The following is a 21,896-nucleotide window of genomic DNA, read 5'->3' as shown; positions in this document are numbered from 1 at the left end:
AGCACCTGTTGTTTCCTGACTTTTTAATGATCGCCATTCTAACTGGTGTGAGATGGTATCTCATTGTGGTTTTGATTCGCATTTTCTCATTTTTCTTTTTTTAACAACAACAAAAAAACCCCAAATCTTTCAGTAGCCTGTGATGTATATTGTAATCCCTAGAGCAACCCCTGAAACATAGTGCAAAGAGGTAGAGCTAAAAATCCTATAGCTAAATTAACATAGAATTCTAAAACAAATTAATTAACACAAGAAAGGAGAGAAGCAGGAAAAGAGACATCACAAACAGAGCAGAGCAAACAAAAACACAAATACAAGTGTTAGACCCGACTCCACCCCCACCAGTAACATACCAGAAAGTATCAGGAATCCTGTCACAAGGCAAGGGTTGTCAGAAAGGACTGGGAAAAAAATCAAGGTTCAAAGACATGCTGTTCACAAGACACACACTGTGAGTACACAGACAGGTGGAGAGTCAAAAGATAAAAAATACCATGCCAACGGTGAGCATAAGAGGCTTATTCACAGCCGATATTAACATTGGATAAGAGAGACTTAAGGCAAGATCTTTCACCCGGAAAAAAAAAAAAAGCAAAAAAAAAAAAAAAAAAGTCCCCAAAACCAAAAAGGCCACCTGTCCACAACAAGATTTGCACAAGAATGTTCTCAGCGGCTTCACCCATCATAGCCCAAGCTGCATGCAGTGTTTTCATTGGAAGAGGCAGAGCCAACATCAAACCAAGCCTACAGCACATCCAAAGAACACAGCACAGGAAAAACCATAGTGAAGAAATCACGGCAGTGGCTGCTTTGGGGCCAGAGGAGGGGCTGACTTTCTAGACACCAGAGCTTTCTAGAATGATGTTCTGTATCTTGATTGGAGTCTTGGTCACCCAAATGTAAGCAATTGTCAAAGCTGAGGGAATGCATGCCTAAAATGGATGGCTTTTTCTCTATGAAATTTTGCTTTATTAATGTAAATGAATATTGAACACTACTGAGATACACACAGAAGTGTTTAGGTGTGAAGTATACTGACGTCTGCACTTTTATCTTGAAATGCATTAAAAAGTAAAATCAATATAGGGATGGGCAGAGGATAGATATGGGATGAAGCAAACACAGGAACATGTGAATTTTAGATTTCTTTTTTTTTTTTTTTTGAGACAGGGTATTGCTGTTGCCCAGTCTGGAGTGCAGTAGCATGATCACGGCTCACTGCAGCCTCAGCTTCCTCCTGGTTCAAGTGATCCTCCTGCCTCAGCTTCCTGAATACCTGGGAATACAGGCACGCACCACCATGCCCAGCTAATTTTTAATTTTTTTTTTTGTACAGACAGGGTCTCACTGTGTTGCCCAGGCTGGTCTCAAACTCCTGGCCTCAAGTGATCCTTCTGCCTCGGCCTCCCAAAGTGCTGGGATTACAAGAGTGAGCCACCGTGCCTGGCTAATTATAAAATCTAGACAGTGGTTATATGGATGTCCGTTGTTCAATTCACTCAGATTTTCTGTAAGTTTGAAAATTTTCATAATGAAATACCTACAGAAAAAAATGTTTGAGGAGCATTCCCTTGCATGGCACAACACCTGGACCTTCCCTTTCTCTCTCATGCTGTGTGTCCCTGGCTTGCTGCACTGGACTCTTTTTTTTTTTTTTTTTTTTTGAGATGGAGTCTCACTCTGTTGCCCAGGCTGGAGTGCAGCGGCACTATCTCAGGTCACTGCAACCTCCGCCACCCGAGTTCAAATGATTCTCCTGTCTCAGCCTCCTGAGTAGCTGGGATTACAAGTGCCTGCAGCCATGCCCAGCTAATTTTTATATTTTTGGCAGAGATGGGGTTTCACCATGTTGGCCAGGGTGGTCTTGAACTCCTGACCTCAGGGGATCCACCTGCCTCGGCCTCCCAAAGTGCTGGGATTACAGGCACGAGCCACCGCGCCCGGCCTGCCCAGGACTCTCTTACCTTGTGGCTTTCTTTTTCTGAGACAAGGTCTTGCTCTGTCTCCCAGGCTGCTGTCTCTGTTTCTTAAGTGGCCGTTCCCACCTCACAGCCTCATCTGTTTCCTGCCTCCTCCCCCACTGGGCAGTCCCGGGTTGCCCTGCAGCACAGTTGCTACCATCAAGGGAGCCTTGGACGACCTCCCAGGATAAGCGGGGGGCGTGGGGGGTCTCCAGGCTCCACGTGGCTGGACTCCCTCCCACAGCTCCTCCTGGGGGTTCCTAGGCTGTGCTATAGTTAACGTGGGGAACCTCATGTTCGGCTCCCCCTCAAGTGCCTGAGCTTCAGGGCCTGGGCCATGTTTCTCCTGGTTGAAGGTCTAGGTCCAGAACCAAGCCCGACACATCACAGACTCAACATTAAGTCCTGAATGAAACGGACGAGGTCACTACCCTCCTTCTGGTCCTCATACCTCAACGAATAGCATCAGCTCCTACAGGATCATGTTAATTTATTAAAACAGCTGTTTGGGTGCCCTGCCCTGGTTCTCCTGCCCCTGCCATGGGCCCCTGAACCTTAAACTCCGCCCCTGTTACTCCCACCGTGCAAGGTGGCTCCCTGTGGATAGGCCTCTTCTAGCCTCAATTTCCCCAGTGCAGAGCATGGCATCTGGCGGAGGGCCCATGCCAAAGAGTGCAGGTTGGGCAAATGAATGTCAGCTCAGTCATTTGCAGCTGATCACAATAGGCATGCACGAGGCGCTACCACACTCAATCACAGCCTCTGATGCTCCACCTTCCAGAAGAAAATGATAGCTAGAGAAACAGATAAAGAATTCACAAAATAGCAAATAATGCCAGTTTTCAATAAGTCCCTTTCTCTCCAATGCTTTGTTATCCAAAATTGATGCCTTTGACTAGATGTCTCTTAGAGAAATTCTTAACTGCTATGTAATAAAATCTATTAGAGAATAATTCAAGTTCTCCCACATATAGATTTTTGTAGATACAGAATGTTTTAGAAGAATTATTCTCTCACACATATTTTATTAAAAAGCCTGGTGCTAAACATCGCTCTTCTTGAAACAAAATTACTACCTGCAAGGAAATAGCTATTTTGGAGAGGAAAAAAAAAAAAGCCTTCCAATTGAGCCCTTCTGTATTTCATTATGAGTTGTTTGTTAAGTATTGAAAGGATAATGGATAACAATGCATTTGTTAAATGAAAAAACTTCAAATATAAAGACTCATTTATGGGTTTCTTTCATAGCAGCATATGATTTTCTAAGTCTATTCAAGTTGATAGATTTCAGCGATTTGCACAGTATGCACAAACAGAGGTGGGGGTCTCCTTATTGAGTTTAGAAGAAAGGAGGCTGAAGGCAACATTTGACACCAAACTTCTCTCGAGTTTCAGGATGAACAGCAACTGTGATTTTAAGTCAGAACCTGGGACCGAGCCTCCAGAACTTGCAGGGGCTCACACCCAGCCTGGCTCGGCCCCACTGAGCGCTCCCGTCTCCACCTGCTCCTGGAGTTGTGTGTGATGAGTGGCAGTTAGATGGCCATTTTCTCCCCAGCCTGCTCTTTGTCTGGCAGTGTGGCTGCTGAGCTGTCACAACAACAGACCTGGAGAGTTCGCTCCAGAGTGTTCAGGTCTTGTTTCAGGGGGAAGTTTGTGGGGGACACTGAGGACCATGGGCCAGGATCTGAGGGGCATCCACCTGGCCTCCATGGCCATTTGTATGGGCCACTGTTCTCCCAGGACTGGGGTGGGGGCCACCTGTAGCGGAATGCACACTGGGTCTGCTCTCTTTCTGGAGGGGAGTCACCCTAGAGGGTTGGGAGTGAAAGTTTATCATGACTCGACCTGCATTACCATCCAAGAAGACTGGCTAGGGAGACATGAGAGGAGGGGAGAGGAAGGAAGACTAAACCAGACAAGACCACCAGCCCCAAGATGGAGTGGGGATCTACCCTGTGTGCAGCAGATATCCCCCTGGGAACCTGTCTCCTGCAGGAAGGCACAAAGGGACTACTTGCCATTTTATCTCACTGGCAGCCACCAGCCATCATGAAGGAGAAGAGCCGGAATGGCACACGGGTTGTAGCCATGAAGGCATTGCCTAAGGCAGCTCCATCAGCACCCACTTTCCAGCTTGTTTCCTAACAACTTATCTTTATGGGGCAACAGAGGTGATGACCCGCAGAGGGGAAGACTGCTCTGTAAGAAGCAAAAAACTCAGAGAACTAAAAGGTTACTTGTGGGCATTGTCCAGGAGAAGCCAAACAGATCTCTAGGCCAAGCAGGGCATAGCATGCTTCGCATATGACGGAAACAGATCTCTAGGCTAAGCAGGGCATAGCATACTTCACAGACGAGGAAAGGCGCACAGCGAGTGTGGGCTATAGCACTGACACAGGCCTGTATTCTGCGTCTCCTAGAAAACAGTCAAGAGATAGAAAAGTCCACTTTGGCCAATTTCCAGGAAAATTCCTGAGCTAAAATTAAATGGGTTTGAGTGACTTACTAGAGTCTAATTTACATACTTCATTCAAACCTACTGGGCTCCACCTATGTCTCTACCATGGGCAAATCCCAAGCCCTGGTTGACCATTCCAGGCTGACAGGCATGACAGCTCAAAGCTGAAAATGATTCTCCATCCACCTCCACTGCCAACTTGGCTCATCTTTCATGGCTGCTTCAACTTGCCATCCAGGTTTTGGCTTAACTGTGGACTCCCCAAAAGTGGTCTTCTCTGACAATACTATTTAAAGTAGCCATTCCCCAAACGTTCTATACTATCTTTCAATATTGAATATTTTGATTCTGTACATGGCACTTCTTGCTTCTTGATATTGTCATTGTACATGGACTTGTTCATTATATGCCTGGCCCCCACCCCCAGACTGTGAGCTCCACGAAAGCAGGCATCTCATCTGATATTTTCACCATGGCATTGCCAGTCCAAATCACGCCTGACACAAAGCATGCCACCATCTATCTGAGTCTTCATCAGGAAAACAAACTTACATAGAGCCCAGCCAACACCAACATCACTACCATCAGCATCAGGAACATCAGTACCACCATCAACATCAACAATGACACCACCAACATCAGCATCAAGAACATCAACATCACCAACATCAACAATATTGACACCACCAACATCAGCATCAGCAACACCACCACCACCATCAACACCACTAACATCAACAATATTGACACCACTTACATCAACACCACCACCATCAAAAACATCAACAATATCTACACCACCTACATCAACACCACCAACATCAACAATATTGACACCACCAACATCAGCAACATCAATACCACCAACATCAACACCACCAATATCAACAACATCAACACCACCAACATCGACAATATCAACACCACCATCAACACCACCATCAACAATATTGACACCACCAACATCACCACCATCAACAATATTGACACCACCATCAGCAACATCAATACCACCAACATCAACACCACCAACATCAACAATACTGACACCACTTACATCAGCACCACCAACAGTATCAGCAACATCAGTACCACCAGCATCAATAATATCAACACCAACATCAATAGCATCAACATCAATACCAACATCAACACCACCAGCATCAGCACCACCACCAACAATAATGGCACCACCAATATCAACACCACTACATCAGCATCAACAGCAACAGCAATGGCACCAACATCAGCAACATCAACACCACTGACATCAGCTGCAAGAACATCAATACCACCAGCATCAACATCAACACCACCAACATCAATACCACCAACGAAAACAGAGGAAATATATGTACGTGGGGCCAAAACAACAGAGAGACAATTGCAGACTTGTCTTAAAATTTCACTTTCTCTCTTCAAGACTGCATCACAATTTTTGTGTATCTTTAAATCACAGTTTGTGCGTATCTTTAATATTCTTTCCATTATGTAAACTCTCCATGATGCACAGTTGTAGGTACCCTTTTGTGCTGTCTTCCTTTTTTCCATCTTTTCCTTTTCACTAGCCCTCAGTTGTGAAGTTCACCAGCATCACGAGTCATACACAGCCTGCTCAGAACACCTGTCCTGCAAATGCTCGGGGCTAGAGCTCTGTACTGTCCACCGTGGCTGGAGGTGGTAAACTTAAGAACCAAGTTTACAGCCCAACCAAGTAACCTGTGTGGAACTGGGCATGTTGGATCTAAGCTGCCTTGGCCCAACTTATCACAGAGAAAACTCTCCTGAAAACCAGTGTGCTATCTTTGGGCTTATCCACAGTATGCACACACTCGTAATTAGAAAACCCAACATAAGAAAGAAAACAAAACCCTGCTATAATATAACATGGTGTTGGCTATACCATATGCCAAATGTTGTATTGCAATGGAGTCAATGATAAAATTCTGTTATTCTTGAATAAGGCACTTTGTTCCCAAGGACTTCAGGCAGCCTACATTTGGTATCCAGTGTGGGTGAGGAATTCCAATCAGTCAAATACACCCTGAGTGTGACCACATAAATCTTACACAGATTGTATCAGATGACTAAAATACACTCAACCATCCTTGTTAGCACCTTGATTATCCTGAATGTGACTTTACGTTTCTTTAAGGATTTGGGAGGTATTTTAAGAGCCTTGCAGTTGGATTCATCACATGACAATTACACAGCCGTGCGCTGTGGGCAGGGCCTGCTCAGTCCAGGAGTGCCCCCTGTCACTCCGACTCCCACCACTGCCAGAGGCAAACACCATAACTTTTTTTTGAGATGGAGTCTCACCCTGTCACCCATGCTGGAGTTCAATGGTGTGATCTCAGCTTGCTGCAACCTCTGCCTCCCGGGTTCAAATGATTCTCCTGCCTCAGCCTCCCGAGTAGCTGGGATTACAGGCGTCCATCACCATGCCCAGCTAATTTTTGTATTTTTAGTAGAGACAGGGTTTCACCACGTTGGCCAGGCTGGTCTCGAACCCCTGACCTCATGATCCACCTGCCTCGGCCTCCCAAAGTTCTGGCATTACAGGCATGAGCCACTGAGCCCGGCCACCATGACAATTTTTAAACCACCAATTAGTTTGGCTTCTTCCAGAGGTGCCTATAAGTGGACTTGCACTGCTGAGCCAGGCCCCTTCCGCTTCATGTGTTTTCAAGGCTCAGCCATGTGGCTGCACACCCTAGCAGGCTGCTCCTTCTCATCGCTGGGTAGAATTCCACCACATGGATAAACCCCAGTATGTTGTTGGTCACCTGGGCTGTTTCCAGTTTTTGACCTATTGTGAATAAAGCTGCTTTGACCATTCTCTTGAATGTCTTTCATTTGTTTTGGATAAAATACAGGAAAAAAATTGTTGAGCCATAGATTAGGTATCTGTTTGATTTTCTTTTTTGAAACAAAAAACAAAAACCAATGTGATGGTCATCAACCGGGAATTTGTGAGCTAAAACAGCAGTCCCCAAACTTGGCCCATCATCACAATGATCTGAAAAATTTTTTTAAAAATACAACTCCTTGGGCCCATGACCTACTGACTTAGACTCTCCCTGAGAAGGGCTCAGGAGCTTTATGTTTCAGAAGCATCCCCAAATAATGCTGATGTAGAAGTACTTTTGGAGGTCCCTGGTGGGCCAGCACAGTGGTTTAGGATGTGGACTCTGAGGCTCTCAAACTGAGTTCAAAAAGCAAGTCACTTAATGGCTGTGCATCAGTATCTTAACCTATGAATTGAGGATCGTGGCAGCAACCTCTTCCTAGGACTGCTGAGAGGATGAAATTGCTTAACGCGTGCAAAGCGTCCATGCAAGTTATTAATGTCAGGACCAGCCAATTGGCTGAATCAACCCTGGCTGAGGGTTCAACTCAACCTCGACTGTGGTCATTAGCAATCGGGGCTCAGCCCCCTGGGGAAGGAGGAGTGTTAGATTTCCAGTTTAATGCCACTTTATCACGACTATTAGGTGGGTGCAAAAGCCATTTTGGTTTGGCCATTAAAAGCTGCTTTGAACATTCTCTTGCATCTCTTTCATTTCTTTTGGATAAAATCCAGGAAAGAAACTGCTGGGCCATAGAGTAGGTGTAGGTTTGATAATGCTGACCCAAGTAATGGCAAAAACCACAATTACTTTTGCACCAACCCAATACATTTGTTCAATAATAGTCACTGGGCTGTGCCTAGGTCTGAACCTGGTTCTATCTGCTCAAACAGGAGAGGCACAGGAGCTTAATAGAGTAATGGCTGTCAAGCAATTGAAGACCCACTTGGAAAGGGTGGAGCTGTCATGTGCAAAGCTCTCTTCTCAATTCTCCTAAGGAGAGGGGACTTGCGTTAGTGAGGCTGGGAGGAGATGGGGTTGCCCAGACTTAATACCCAGGAGCTTCCAAGCAGAGGTCTGGGAAGTCCTGTTTGTGTTTCAGAGTCATCAATGAGTGCATTGCACAGTAACGCACTGAAGTGTAAAGTAATGGAATATATTATTTTTCCAAACTGACGGATGAATTTTAAAAAAAAGTGATTTAAGATGGCTAGACATACTGACTTCCTGACTTTGCATCTTTAAACATAATAAAAAGCTTCCAGGCCACACTGATGGGGCTGATCTGAGGACATATTGTGAATGGCAAGGTCCATGGTGACTGTTTTAGGTGCACCCACAAATTCTTCCAATCTTTTAGAGACTACTCAAGGAATACAGAGAACAGCCGACAGGAGCATGCTCTCTTAGTTCTAAAAACATTATCAAAAGCATTTTCAACCTTATGGCTTGATAACAAGGGCATTATTTATTGGCAGCTGCAGAGCCCCATTTTTTTCTCTCTCTTTTGTCTCTCCATGTTCAGTCCTCTTGCTACCAAGTCAGGCCCCACGACATTTTTTATAGAGTACATACTTCTTGTACTTCAGAACTTATCCTGTAATTTAAGATAAATCAGCCCAGTACAAATTCTACCTCAAGTATAATTCACTCCAGTGGAAACAATCCTAACGCAATCACCACCGTGGGATGCCTTTGAGCCAAAGCTACTTAGAAGGATCATTCCACGGGGGACCCGTGCGAACTCCAAGCGTTTGTTTACAGAGGCGCTGAACAAATGAGTTAATGTGGAATGATCTTTTAAAAAATTAAAAACGGCTCTGTTCCATTAAAAAGGTAGGAAGCACTGTTGTGGCTGCTGGTCACAGTCACCTCACCCTGCTCCGTGCTTTGCTTTTTGGAGGTCAGAACAATACCTGCTCTGTGCTTTGCTTTTTGGAGGGCAGAACAATAGCTGTGGGAAATGCAGCAATAGTAGATTCCTTCCTTGGCGATTAGATCACTGCTGCTAACACTAGGTCAAGACTGGCCACGATCATCGGCATCACACAAGACAAATAAATGGCACTGAGTGATCGTCTTTGCCTAAGTTATTCTGCCCTTCTTCTCCCACAGAATCATCGATTGAACTGCTTCCATTTGCCTCCGGGAGTGACAAACAGACATCATGACAACTGCGGCTTGAAGACTTAGACATTGCTTAGATGCTCCTATTAGGAAGAGCTGACCTCAGTTTGTATTTTTTCCAACCCATACTTAGTTGTAACTGCATATGCAGACTGTTTCCATGGACAAGACTTTGCCACTTTGAATAGTACTTCAATTACGAAGCAGACTGGCGTATTGACAAGTCCTCATGGGGTGAACTTGGCAGCTGGGAGACCCAGATGTTGGGCTTTGATAGATGTTGTTTGAGTAGTAGTGTTTCAAGCTAGATTTCTAGCTGGAAAATTGAGGGTCTAGTACAAATTAACCTGCTGAAGGGTTGCCTTGTCAGATTGCATTTAGTTTCCTTCTGATGCTTGTTCAGGGAGGAATGGGGAAATAGCAGAGAATCAGAAAATCACTGCAACTCCAGTTGTTTAAACGGCAAATTGAAACACAAACTCCCTGTGGCCATTTCCCTAAAATTCTCCTCTCATGTATTCAGAGGCTGAAGCTCATGGTACTTATTAGAATGAATGGAGGCTCCATTATGAGAACCAATAAATAAATTAAAAGTTGTGCTGAGAAGGATTCATTAACAATCACATGGTGAGCCGAGGCCAATAATCCTGACCCCAATTTCATTCCTCACCCCTCACTTCCTTAGGAATCCTTCACTCTCAGGCCTCCCACTTCTTCCAGCCCACGAAGCCCCCTTCCCCTGCAGAACAGACTCACATAACTACAGTCAACTGATCTTTGGCAAAAGACAAAGGCACTTCAATGGAGAAAGGATTATCTTTTTGACAAATGGTGCTGAAACAACTGGACATTCGCATACACAGAAATAAAACTGGACCTAGACCTTACACCCTTCACAAAAATTAACTCACAATGGATCACAGACCTAAATGTAAAATGCAAAACCATAAAACTCCTGGAAGATAACATAGGAGAAAATCTAGCTGACCTTGACTGATGACTCCCGGGCCCTTCCTCTGCCAGGCACCACTGGGTACACACGAGAATAAAACAGTACTTCCCTTTGAGCATCTACCATATCCAGGGAACTGGAACTTGTATCTCATTATTATTTTATTATTTTTAGAGACAGAGGCTCTATCACCCAGGATGGAGTACAGTGATGCAATCATAGTTCATTGGAACCTTCAACTCCTGGGTCCAAGTGATACTCCTGCTTCAGCCTCCTAAGTGGCTAGGACTACAGGCACACACTACCATAACTGGCTACTTATTTTATTTTATTTTTTTAAGAGGTGAGGTCTCCTCATGTTGTCCAGGCTAGTCTCGAACCCCTAGACTCAAGTGATCCTCCCACCTCAGCTTCCAAAGCTCTGGGATTACAGGCATGAGCCATCGTATCTGGCCTAAAATTTATATCTTAGAAAGCGGATTATTAACTGAGGTGGCACTACACAAGTAGCTTATTTCCAATGATGGTTAAAATCCTAAGGCCAGCACATGCTGGACACTGGCTTTACTGAGCCATGAGCGTTCAGAGCTACAGCTAGTCTTGTCCTCCTGCAGCCTGGATCTGATAATGCTTCCCAGACTGTGAGAGGAACAGGGTAGAGCCCCACGGGGACACAGGACCTGTCCTGGGACTGTGATGTCCATGTGTGAATGCCACCAGTCATGCACAGCCCCCACCCACAGGCTGGGCACTGGCCCATCACTCTCCAGCTCCTAAGCCTGATGCTGGGCTTCAGGGCTGCTGTGCACACAGATCTGTTTGTAGAACTGTGCAGGTTTCCGGGGTGTATTTTGCTTACAGCATGGCGGTATGGAAGGATGAAACAAGGAATGCAGCAGAATTGGACATTTTGCCTTTAGCTGAGTTTCTTTTTTGTGTTTTATGAATTTTTGGGGCTCGTGATATCCTGGAAGTTTAAAGAAAGCATGGCTCACCTACGCGGGCCAATGCTCCCCACTTCTCTCACGTTAGATGGCATAGCCTGGCATTCTGGCACCCCAATCCAGTAAAATAATTTGGAGCTGATGCACTCATCAGATTGTTGGTCTCAACTCAAGGGGGTGGTGTAATTAGTGGGTGCGTGTGTTGGGAGTCTCTCCAACCAAGGGAGGATCAGAAGAACGTGGAGTGTAGATGTGTGAATGAAGCAATTCAGTGCTGCTCTAAGGAGCTGGATGTCGACAGAAACCTGTATGGGGCAAGTGCTGAGAGAAATAGGGCTTGTGCCTGGGCACTGCAGCACAAACAGCTGTCTGGCCCACCAGATGGGCAGTGGTACCTGGCCAGGGCCGATTCACCCTGCAGTGGTCCTGTTCTGCACAAGAGTCAGGAGAATCCTCCAACATCGCCATGGAGAACCAGCTTCACTGCGGCTGCAGAAGAGGTCAATGAGCAACCCTCCCCACCAGTACCCTGCAATCCCTGGGCCCACACCTTGGCCTCATCTGGCAGAGCACCGTGGAGCTCTCTCCTTGGCTGGGGTTGCCCTTCGGAGCAACCTTCTTCAGCTGTGCATCTGGGCTGGACCTTCTTCAGCTGTGCATCTCCAGGACCCAACACCGCCCTGGCAGAGTGAATGGGCTCTGTGCATGCTTGGATCCACAGAGGAAGGAGGGCCCTGGTGTGCTAACTGCAGCCTCCTCCGCAGGGATGCTTTCACAATAGGGAATGTTCTTGGAGAGAGTGTGGTGCTGTGATCCACAATAGCCACCCCAAATCCAGCCAAGCGTTGGAGAGTGGAATAACAAAAAGTTGGGCAGGTCTCCCTATCACCCTATAATTATATTAGAAAGTTAATGGAATACAATTCTCTATCGGGGAGATCTTTAGAAGCTCACGGCTGCCAAGCACATCTCGCAATGGAACAGGGGTGCTGACTTCAATTTTGAAGAACCCAAGTCCTTTGCCAAAATCATCAAAATGAAGCACAGCATGCCAATTCATTTCACGAAATGAAGCTGCCGTTGGAAAGGGATGAAATTCTTATTTCTTACCAGGCAGCCGGTGACCATATTAATGCTTTCATATGAAATTCACAGGTACATCCCAATAGTCTTTTCTTCCTAGCCCCAGGAGAAAACACTGGCACCTTTATCCTCTGAACATATTGAATCTGCTTTGCAAATAGATGAGATGGAAACAGGGTTTGGCCCCTGTCATTGTAGCTAAGCCTGAGGAGGGCTGTGGGGTCCTGGATAAGGTACCTCAACACTGTGGTGATGCGGGTTCAAATCCTGGCTGGGCTGCTGGGCGCACCCCCTGAGCCCTCTGTGTTCAGGTGTGAAGGGTCATGATAGCTCTTTCCCCACTGGCTGGTCTTAGGGATCCAATGAGCACACAGGTAACTTCTCCCCAGGGTGCCCACGAGGCCTTGCACGCCCAGCAAATGCAAGCCACCCAAACGTGGTCCACGTTCTTCCCGACTGACTGCATGAAGCTGGCACTGGCTCCAGGGCTGCTCTTCACCTGGTTGTGGTGATAAAGGAAACCAAAGCCAAGTAAGGTTGCTCAGCATCCAAGGTGGCAAATTAGCAGAAGATAAATGGGCTTGATGAAGAGTGGGGAAGGCTGGGGAAACAGCGATGGAGCTCGTGCCCAGTGAGGGCACTGCAGATCTGAGAGTCTGGAGGAGCAAAAATGGCCAATAAAGTTGTCTGCAGAGGCTTTAGGGAGAAAGTGGGGGTTGCGGTGGGTAGAAGTTTAGAAAAGACAAGAGTGCATATTTGCATTTCAGGAAGGAGATGAAAGGGCAAAAGAATAAAACGTGGGAATGTACATGGCATGGTAGCAAGTTTTTGTTCTCAGGGGAGGTGCTGGTGGGGAAATATTATGTGGTAAGTGTGGGTGTTGGGACCTCAGGTATGGTCTAGGCAGGTGATGCTGCTTCCTAGGGGTGAGGAGGGTCTGCTGAAGCCTGGCCAACTAAGTAGGACTTGATGAAGGCTATGCTTTAGGAAGATGCGTCCCCAGTGGAGAGCAAAGAGAAAATACCAAGAGCAGCATCTGGAGTGAGCACAAGGCCACAGGAGAGACACATCTGCAAGTGGCCAGCCATGAGGTGATGAGTATATCAGAAAGATGGGACAGGAGTGAAAGGGAAAGAAAACATGGTAAGACAAAACTACACTACAGGCTTTTCATTAGCTTTGGCTGCGTAACCACCCCCCTCCAAAATTCATAAATCTGTGAGTCAGCAGTTTCGACGGAGCTCAGCTGCATGGTTCTTCTGCAAGTCTTGCCTGGGGTCACCTGGGAAGGTGTCAGTCATATGGTTTCTCCAGGGCATGCATCCACTAGGTCTTAGGCTATTTGTGTGTGTGTTGGGGGCAGCGGGGGAGGGGGGTGCTGTTTCTCCTCTCCACCAGGTTCCTTCTCATCCTGGTCTCAGGCTCCAACCACAGTGAAAGAAGGCCACCCCAAAGCAAGGGCGCGTCCAGGCCTTGGCTCACAGTATGTTTGCTAACACCTCCTCAGCCAAAGAAAGTCCATGGCCAAGCCCATCCCTGAGAAGAGGAGGAGTCAATTTCATGCTCAACGGGCGTGCACAGACATGGGATGAATTCTTGTTACCATAACCGTCTCTTCAAGCAATCGACATGAGGACTGAACTCAAGGGAGACAATGATGACTCCCATGGTTTTGAGCTTGGGTTATTAGAACAGGAAAGTTTGGTAGAAAAGCCACAAACACAGATCAAACTGGGCCAAGCTGAACTGTTGAAGGGGGAGAGTTATGTCTGGGATTCTCCTCTTTCAGGTCCAGCTGGATCTAGGTGCTAAACCACTCTCTCTCCTCTCAAGGGGAGCTCAAGTGCTCTCTCTTTTCATCACTCAGCTCATCTTACTTCACTTCCACTAGTGTTCCTATCTGCCTGGACTCCCACAGCTCTGGGCTCAGCAGCTCCAGGGGGAAGAAAGCTTCTCTCTGAAAAGTTTTCACAGCAGCAGAGCTGAAGGTTTCGGACCATCCTGACATAGCACAGCCTGGTAGTTAAGAGCAGCAGATCTAGGGGCTGACCCATTGGTATCAAATCCTGGCTCTACCATCTTCCAGCTGCGTAAACCTGGATAAGCCCTGTGCCTCAGCTTCTTGATCTGTAAAATGGGGATGCTGATGGCACGCGGTACTACACAGTGTGGACGTGCGGATTCACTCAGTTAACCTGAATACAGTGGAGGACCAGGCCTGGCATGTGGCAGGTGCTCCATCGGCGGCTGCTGTTGCTTAGTGTCATTCCATCAACAACTCGGGCTCATTGCCCATCTCTACAGACAGCTAGGCCAGGTGGATGAAGCACAGTGATTGGCTGGTTCTGGTCACATGACTGTTCCAGGAGCATCCAACCACATGGGGCGAGTCAGCTGAGTAAAACCCAGCCCTGTCAGCAGAAGCGTGCGGGAGAACAGGGGTAAGGAGAGGAAGGGCAAAAAACCAGTCCCAGCCAGGAAACCTACCATGAACAGAACTTAGTCTCAGGCTCTACCCACAGTAAAAGAGGGCCCACCTGCTGCACAGGCGCGTCCAGGCCTCCGCTCAAGTTTAACAGGACTTGGGTGGGGCCACAAGAGAGAAAACAGCGACCTCACCCTTCCTGGCACCTGAATGCACTAAATGAAGCCACTCTGATTGCTGGCAGTGTGTGCCAGAAAGATCTGTGCTGTTAAAATGGACCAATTATTTTCATAAGAATTACCTTATGAATAAAAGAAATGCAGTCAGGGGCAGACACGTACAAACATCTTGAGTAATGTTTGCAGGTATTCATTCCAGGATCCCTCCGCGGCCAGAGCTCTGATAACTTCTGGCTTCTTCCGGGCCCTACAGAAACGTGCCTCCATTAATCTGCACTTTGCAGAAAATGTGGCAAGCAGAGAATTTCAGCAACTTGAATAATACGTGAGAGCAATGGGCCCAGAGCAAAGCGGGATTCTAAGGTCTCAGTTCTCAATAGCAACAGGGCCCATTTTGCTGAAAAATGAAGCTGCAGACCTTTTGTACGGGATCAGCTAGCTGAACCTTGAGAGTGGGTGGGACAGAAACAAAATCATCATGGATGAGCCATACAAAGTCATCGATATGTATGGAAAAGTCATTGATATGTATGGAACTGGAAAACATATGCTATGGGGGAATATTTTATAAGTAAAAATTTATGAGCATTTTACTGTATTTGAAAACCATTTGCTGAGGCAGTTTGGTTCCTGGAAAGATGTTCTCTTATATACATGTAAATGCACAAACAGAATGAGAGACAAACTACGATTCTTTTGAATTGTTATTGCATTTTTAACCCCCTATTTGTATCCACACCGTGTGTGCTTGCAGCCAGCACATTTTAGCTCAAACTTGTGCTTTAGAAAGGAGCCTGCACTCTGTGAAATATCATTTTTTGCTTCCTCAAAGCTTGCACACCCTCTAAAGAAATGTTTACTGTATGTATCTGGAACAAATGGCTGAAAGAGCATGATGGTAAATTCAACTATATAGTTGCACAGATGACATAAGGGATTTAAAGAGATGCATTCCCCTTTAGACTTGACGACAGAAATAAAGCCTGGGCTATAACAGCAATGGCACAATCATGCCCTATGCTGAGATTTTATTTGCAATGGCCCTTCATGGCCTTCTAAGCATTTTCTCAGACAAGTGCAGACCAGGGGTTCCCAGCTGCAACTCTGTTCCCCAACGTGTGGGACCAGAAAATTCTGTTGTTGGGGGGTTGTCCTGGGTGTTGCAGGACGTTTAGCAGCGTCCCTGGCCTCCGTCCCTCAATTCCAAAAGCATCTCCCTCCCCCACGCCCCAGCTGTGGCAATAATATGGCTCCAGACCCTACCACATGTTCCCTGGGGGGTGAAACTGCAGTTGAGAACAAGATGTGCAGAGAAAAGGAAAGAGGATTTGTCATTGGGAGACTTGAGTTCTAGACCAAGGATGGTCACTGCCTAGAGTGAGAGCTTCGGCAAAGTTCTTTACCGGGTACGCTTCTGTCCATAGAACAGAAATGAAGCTGACTGAGAATGCCTCTCATGGATGTCATCTGAGAACCAAGTAGAATCATCAACGTGGACACACTTTATAAACAGTAGCATCCGAGTTGTATAATCTTGGTTGCACAAATCCATGTGTGGGCAATGCATGTAGGAGCAGCCCTAATGCACAGCCAACAAACTGCAATTCAAAGACGGGGCATGAACTTCTTAACTTCAAACAACCAGTAGGTGTGGAAACTGGATCACAATTCTAGTCCTGTAACCTCTTTTGGTGGAATGATAATGCAACATCAGGCCACAGGCCTCAGCTGTTCCAGCGCCTTACCAGGGCACAACCCGGACGCCCACACAGTGCTCTTGGGGAGACGTTCACCTGCCTTGGCTCAGCCCCGCCCTCCCCATACCGCCACACCTCCTTCCCCTGTGTCAGCTTAGCAGGCAGCCAGCCACCAGGCTCTGGTCAGGATGGGGATTCGCTGCCACTGGGAAGGGAGGGGCCTGGCTCCCGCAGGGTCCAGTTCTGCCTGGGTTCCTCAGGGAACATGTCTCATTGGGCGCTTTGATAAAACCCGGACGAAGAGGGAAAGGAGGCTTCCCCGGAGATGGCATGGCAGGGACTGTGTATCCATCACCCACCTTGGAACAACGGGAAACCCAAACAAAATAAACAGACAATGGTGCTGAGGCAGTGGCACAGGGCAGTGGCCCAAGCAGAGGTCACAGCCAGGGGGCGCCACAGCTGCCCCGGCTTCCGCTTGGGGAGTTTCCAGGCTACCAAGAGAGGGGGAGCCTGGGGTCCTCCTGGGGTGGAAGAGATGGATTGGGACTCTGTTGGGGAAAAAATAGGGCCCATGATGAGAATAAAAAGCAATCAATAAAATATATCAGGATGACAGAATTAGCCAAGAACATTAAAAAGTTACCATTCCTATATTCCATATTTGTTGAAGAATGCAGAAGAAGGCATCAACAGATCAAGACACAGAAGATGTCCCGAATCAAACTTCTATAGATGAAAACTATAAGTTCTGAAATGAAAAATACACAGAATGTGATTCATAGCAGATGAGACACTGCAGAAGAAAAAGAAAATGAACTTGAAGATAAAGTATCTAAAATGAAACAGCCGGAGAAAACATAATTATCAAAAACAGAAATGGCCAGAATCAGCGAGCTATGGGGTGACCCTGAGTAGCCTGTTACACAGTCATTAGGGTTCCCAAAGGAGGTGGGGGCAGAGCGACAAAAGCCATGGAATCATCACCACGATTTTCCCAGTCTCATGAGAACTACAGATCCAAAGATCCAAGAAGCTCAGCAAACCCCAAAGAACCAAATAAAACATGAAGAAAACTAGACCAAGCCCACTTAGAATCAAGTTGCTTAAAACCAGTGATCAGCTTTTTTATGGCTGCATAGTATTCCGTGGTATATATGTACCACATTTTCTTAATCCAGTCTACCATTGTTGGACATTTGGGTTGGTTCCAAGTCTTTGCTATTGTGAATAGTGCCGCAATAAACATACGTGTGCATGTGTCTTTATAGCAGCAAACTATCACAAGGACAAAAAACCAAACACCGCATGTTCTCACTCATAGGTGGGAATTGAACAATGAGAACACATGGACAGAGGAAGGGGAACATCACACACCGGGGCCTGTTGTGGGGTTGGGGGAGCGGGGAGGGATAGCATTAGGAGACATACCTAATGTTAAATGACGAGTTAACGGGTACAGCACACCAACATGGCACATGTATACATATGTAACAAACCTGCACGCTGTGCACATGTACCCTAAAACTTAAAGTATATAAAAAAAAACAAAACCCTGCATTAAAAACAAAAACAAAAACAAAAAAACCAGTGATCAAGAGAAAATCTTAAACGCAGCCAGGAGAACACACATTGCGTATGGAGGAACAAAGATAAGAGCCACAACAGATTTCCTCTCAGAAATGATGCAAGCCAGAAGACCACGTGGCCATATTTTTAAAGCACTGAAAGAAAACATACAATCACACACCCCTTCAGCCTAAAATTCAAGATCCAGCCAAAAAAAAAAAATTCAAAAATGGCAAAAGAAAGACTTTCTCCGACATAGAAAAGCTGTTAGAATCGCTCACAGGCAAACCTGCACGGCCAGGATGTTTAAGACGCCCCCAGGCAGAGGGCGATGCAACCAGACAGAAGTAGGTGCCCACACGAACAAATGGCCAGCACCAGAAATGCTAACTAGAAAAGGGTGATTTTCAACTTTCATCTCTAGAAAATGGTGAAGGAAACATAGTTTGTAGCTCTTCTGCATTTTTCACATCACCATGACCTCTTGCTGTTATGTCTGCTACACGCTGGGCGTCGACTCCTTGGTAGACCTGTAGGACCACAACGCATATTCCCCCAGATCAAGACATGGTGCCCAACACACATCAGGCACTCATAAATGCCCCAGAAGTTAATCTACACATGGAGGGCACATTCACACCACGGTGGACAACAGTAACATGCACAGATGTGCTACACTGGACACACACGTGTTCTCTGTTGGATGACAAGCAGAGTTGGCCCTGACTGGTTAAACATCTGAACTAGATCCATTTTATGTCCAAATTTACGTCACGCTCAGCAGAAACCTCACTGCTCCACAAGTAAACCACTGTCCCCTAGCCAGGTGCTACTTTGGAGCCAGTTATGAGGATACACACCCATTGCTGCTAGAGACGGGGCTCCTGGTGCCGCCCAGCACTCCTGATCGTTTCCGTTCTGGCAGAGATGACAGCTCCTAGCGCCTCCTCTTCCTGCCTTCTTGCTCTGCAGCACACCCCATGCTCACGGGCCAGCAGGGCAGGTGGCATCTGGAACCCTTTGGGGGAGTCCTGTCTTTGTTGTGTGGGGTGGTGTTTTCACAGTTCCCAATTTAGAGGCATATTTTTGGACTCTGAGAAGCTCCGATCCTTGCCAGTAGACTGAAGGGAATGTCAGTCCTCACGCGATTAGACAGCTTCAGACTCCCATCTTACCGAAGTTATATTTACATCTCATAAACTATGTTGGTGTCTTATTTTCCACAACAAAAGCTCTACGTCTGTGTGTAAGACGGAGAGAGAGAGAGGGATGATTTCTCAGCCCATGAAACCTTCTACAGAATGAGAAGGTTCTGCTTGAGAACACTACCTTTTAGAGCATTCACCCAGCAACGGGATCATAAGCTGTTCCAAGAGGAGGTCATTCTCCCTCAGGGGAAACACACACCATCTCTTTTATGAGCAATGGGCTGGAAGGAGGGAAAGCTGCCCCAGGAATGGGCTCCTGCGGGAGGACCACGGCTTTGATAAGCAGGTTCGCTGTGTGTCAACCGCAGGATGCAGAGGCGCCAGCTGGGAGCAGACTGAGCTCAAGGAAGGCGGGATGGCACAGCCACACCAGTGTATGGATATCTCTCTCCTAAATCTCACCCCAAATATCTAAGATTTTACAAGGCCAGGCGGGGTTCAGTTTGGCTGAACTTGAAATCTCATTGTTAGATTAGAACCTTCTTCCCAACTGAAGGGTGTGGAATATGCCTATGGTCCAAACGTGGCCCCGTGCCCTCAGTCATGCCGAGCCTGGTGAGGCCAGGAGAACATCGGTTCCTGCAGTGTGGCCCATAGGACGTCCTGCAACCATGGGGATGGTGCATGCCCCCCCAGCCCAGGAGGGTAGCCGCTGGCCACATGGGTACTGGGTGCTTGAAATGCAGGTGATGTGAGTGAAAGTAACTGTTTCACTGTGCTTAATTTTAGTTACTGAAATCTGAACAGCTACGTGTGGCTAGGCCAGGACTGGGCAGTGTGGGTCCAGGCATGCTCACAGGAGGGGCTCCTGCTGAGCTGGAAGGTGCGGTCTTCATACGTCCTCGGCCCCCATGCCTGTGCACTCTTGACCTATGTGTACCTTCTTCCATGCTCCGCAGAAAGCACAGCCCTCATCTCTTCTGTCTTCGAGTCCTGGCCTGGATTGGCATACACCCCTGCAGCTACCCATCATGAGGCTTCGTTTCTGCCGGTTCCTCTGCTCCCTGTACATGGGCACAGGTCTGCCATCTGGACAATACCTGCCTTTGGCCCAGCTATGTTCCTGACCATCATCATAATTCCTCCCTTGTTTCCACGCCTAACCCCATGGGGCCTGGCCCATGTCTCCACCATCGTAATGAAATCTTGCTGGAGCTTCTCACTGCCCCCTTGCACTGCATTTGCCCATTGGCCATAGGACCCCTCCTGCCTCAGACCGTGGTGCAAGGAGCTGGGCCTCCAGGCACACTGTGTGGCTTCCCTGCCCACAGGATTCCGCTGGCAGGCAGAGGCATGGGGAGGCAGGGACCAGGCATCTCTCCCCATCTCTTGGCCTCAGGCTGCATCCCCTGCAGTGTCCACACGTCCTCCCTGGCCCCTGCAGGCAGCCCTGGCCCCTGGCTCTTTCCCTTGAGCTGACAGAAGCCGCTGTCTGCCTTTGTCACCTCTGGCTGGCCTGTCTCTCCCGGGGCTTCTGTGGTCTTCTAACACCTAAATCCAGATTCCTGCATTCAACTTTTCTATAACAGTACCAGGTGTGATCCTGTCCACCTGACTGGACTTGGACACATCCCACCTCAGTGGCCCAGACGGACCATGGAGCAGCCTGTGCCAGTATTCCTGGGATCCATGCACAGACATCCTGTCCCCAGCCATGTCCTTTCAACCATATTCAGGAACATTGTTTTGGTTGAGAAAAGTTTACAGCGGTAAATGTCATAGTGTGAAAATCACTGGCTGGTCTCGCCCAGCCTAACACTTAATTGTAGAGCTCTTCAGCTACACAGGAGGCCTGAAGGTGGGGCGAGCAGCTCTGAAGCCAGTGTGGTGGCTGATGCTCCCGCTCTCCACCTGTGTCTCACTGGGGGACTTCCTTCATCTCTCCAGCCCCAGATTCCAGAGCTGTAATGTGGAGGTACATAGCACCGTTGTGAGGATTAAATTGATACATATTGTGTGTTATGTGTTGTGTCTACGTTTAGAAAAAATACACACATATGTTCAGACCACACGTTCAGAACACACACACGTGCACACACACGGGCACACACACTTCTAGATGAGTCTGGCAGGCAGGAAGTGTCCTGCAAACGTTGGCTTTGACTTCCATCTCCCAAGGACAGGAACCAGGGAGCATGCCTCCTCACTTTCCAGGGGCTTAGTTCAGAGCTTAACGCAGGACTGAAATTACCAAAATATTTGTGAGGTAAGAACTCAAGGAAACTCCAGTAAAATTAAAACTTGAATCAGTGTGAAACTGAATGTGAAAATGATGTCGTTAATTTTCACTCTGATTAGTATTCCAACAAAGGAGAGCCATCGAGCGTCCTCATTAACCCGCATTAAGCTGGTGGCTTATGTCACCACTACTGTTATTCCTGTGTGTCCAATAGGACTGGTCTAGTGGTGACCATGTGCAGATCTCTTCTGGTGTTCTA

The 21,896-nt window shown here is 47.2% G+C and overlaps 1 protein-coding gene across 1 annotated transcript in view; it reads right to left on the bottom strand.

Moving 5' to 3' along the window:
• Positions 1 to 21,896, bottom strand: part of CDH4 (cadherin 4) — a 705,615-nt gene that overhangs the window by 452,333 nt on the left and 231,386 nt on the right. The gene's annotated exons all lie outside the window — the stretch shown is intronic.

Source organism: Pongo pygmaeus, chromosome 21 (genome assembly GCF_028885625.2).
Source record: "Pongo pygmaeus isolate AG05252 chromosome 21, NHGRI_mPonPyg2-v2.0_pri, whole genome shotgun sequence".
Taxonomy (NCBI): Eukaryota; Metazoa; Chordata; class Mammalia; order Primates; family Hominidae; genus Pongo; species Pongo pygmaeus.
This window is presented reverse-complemented; position numbering and strand designations above follow the sequence as displayed.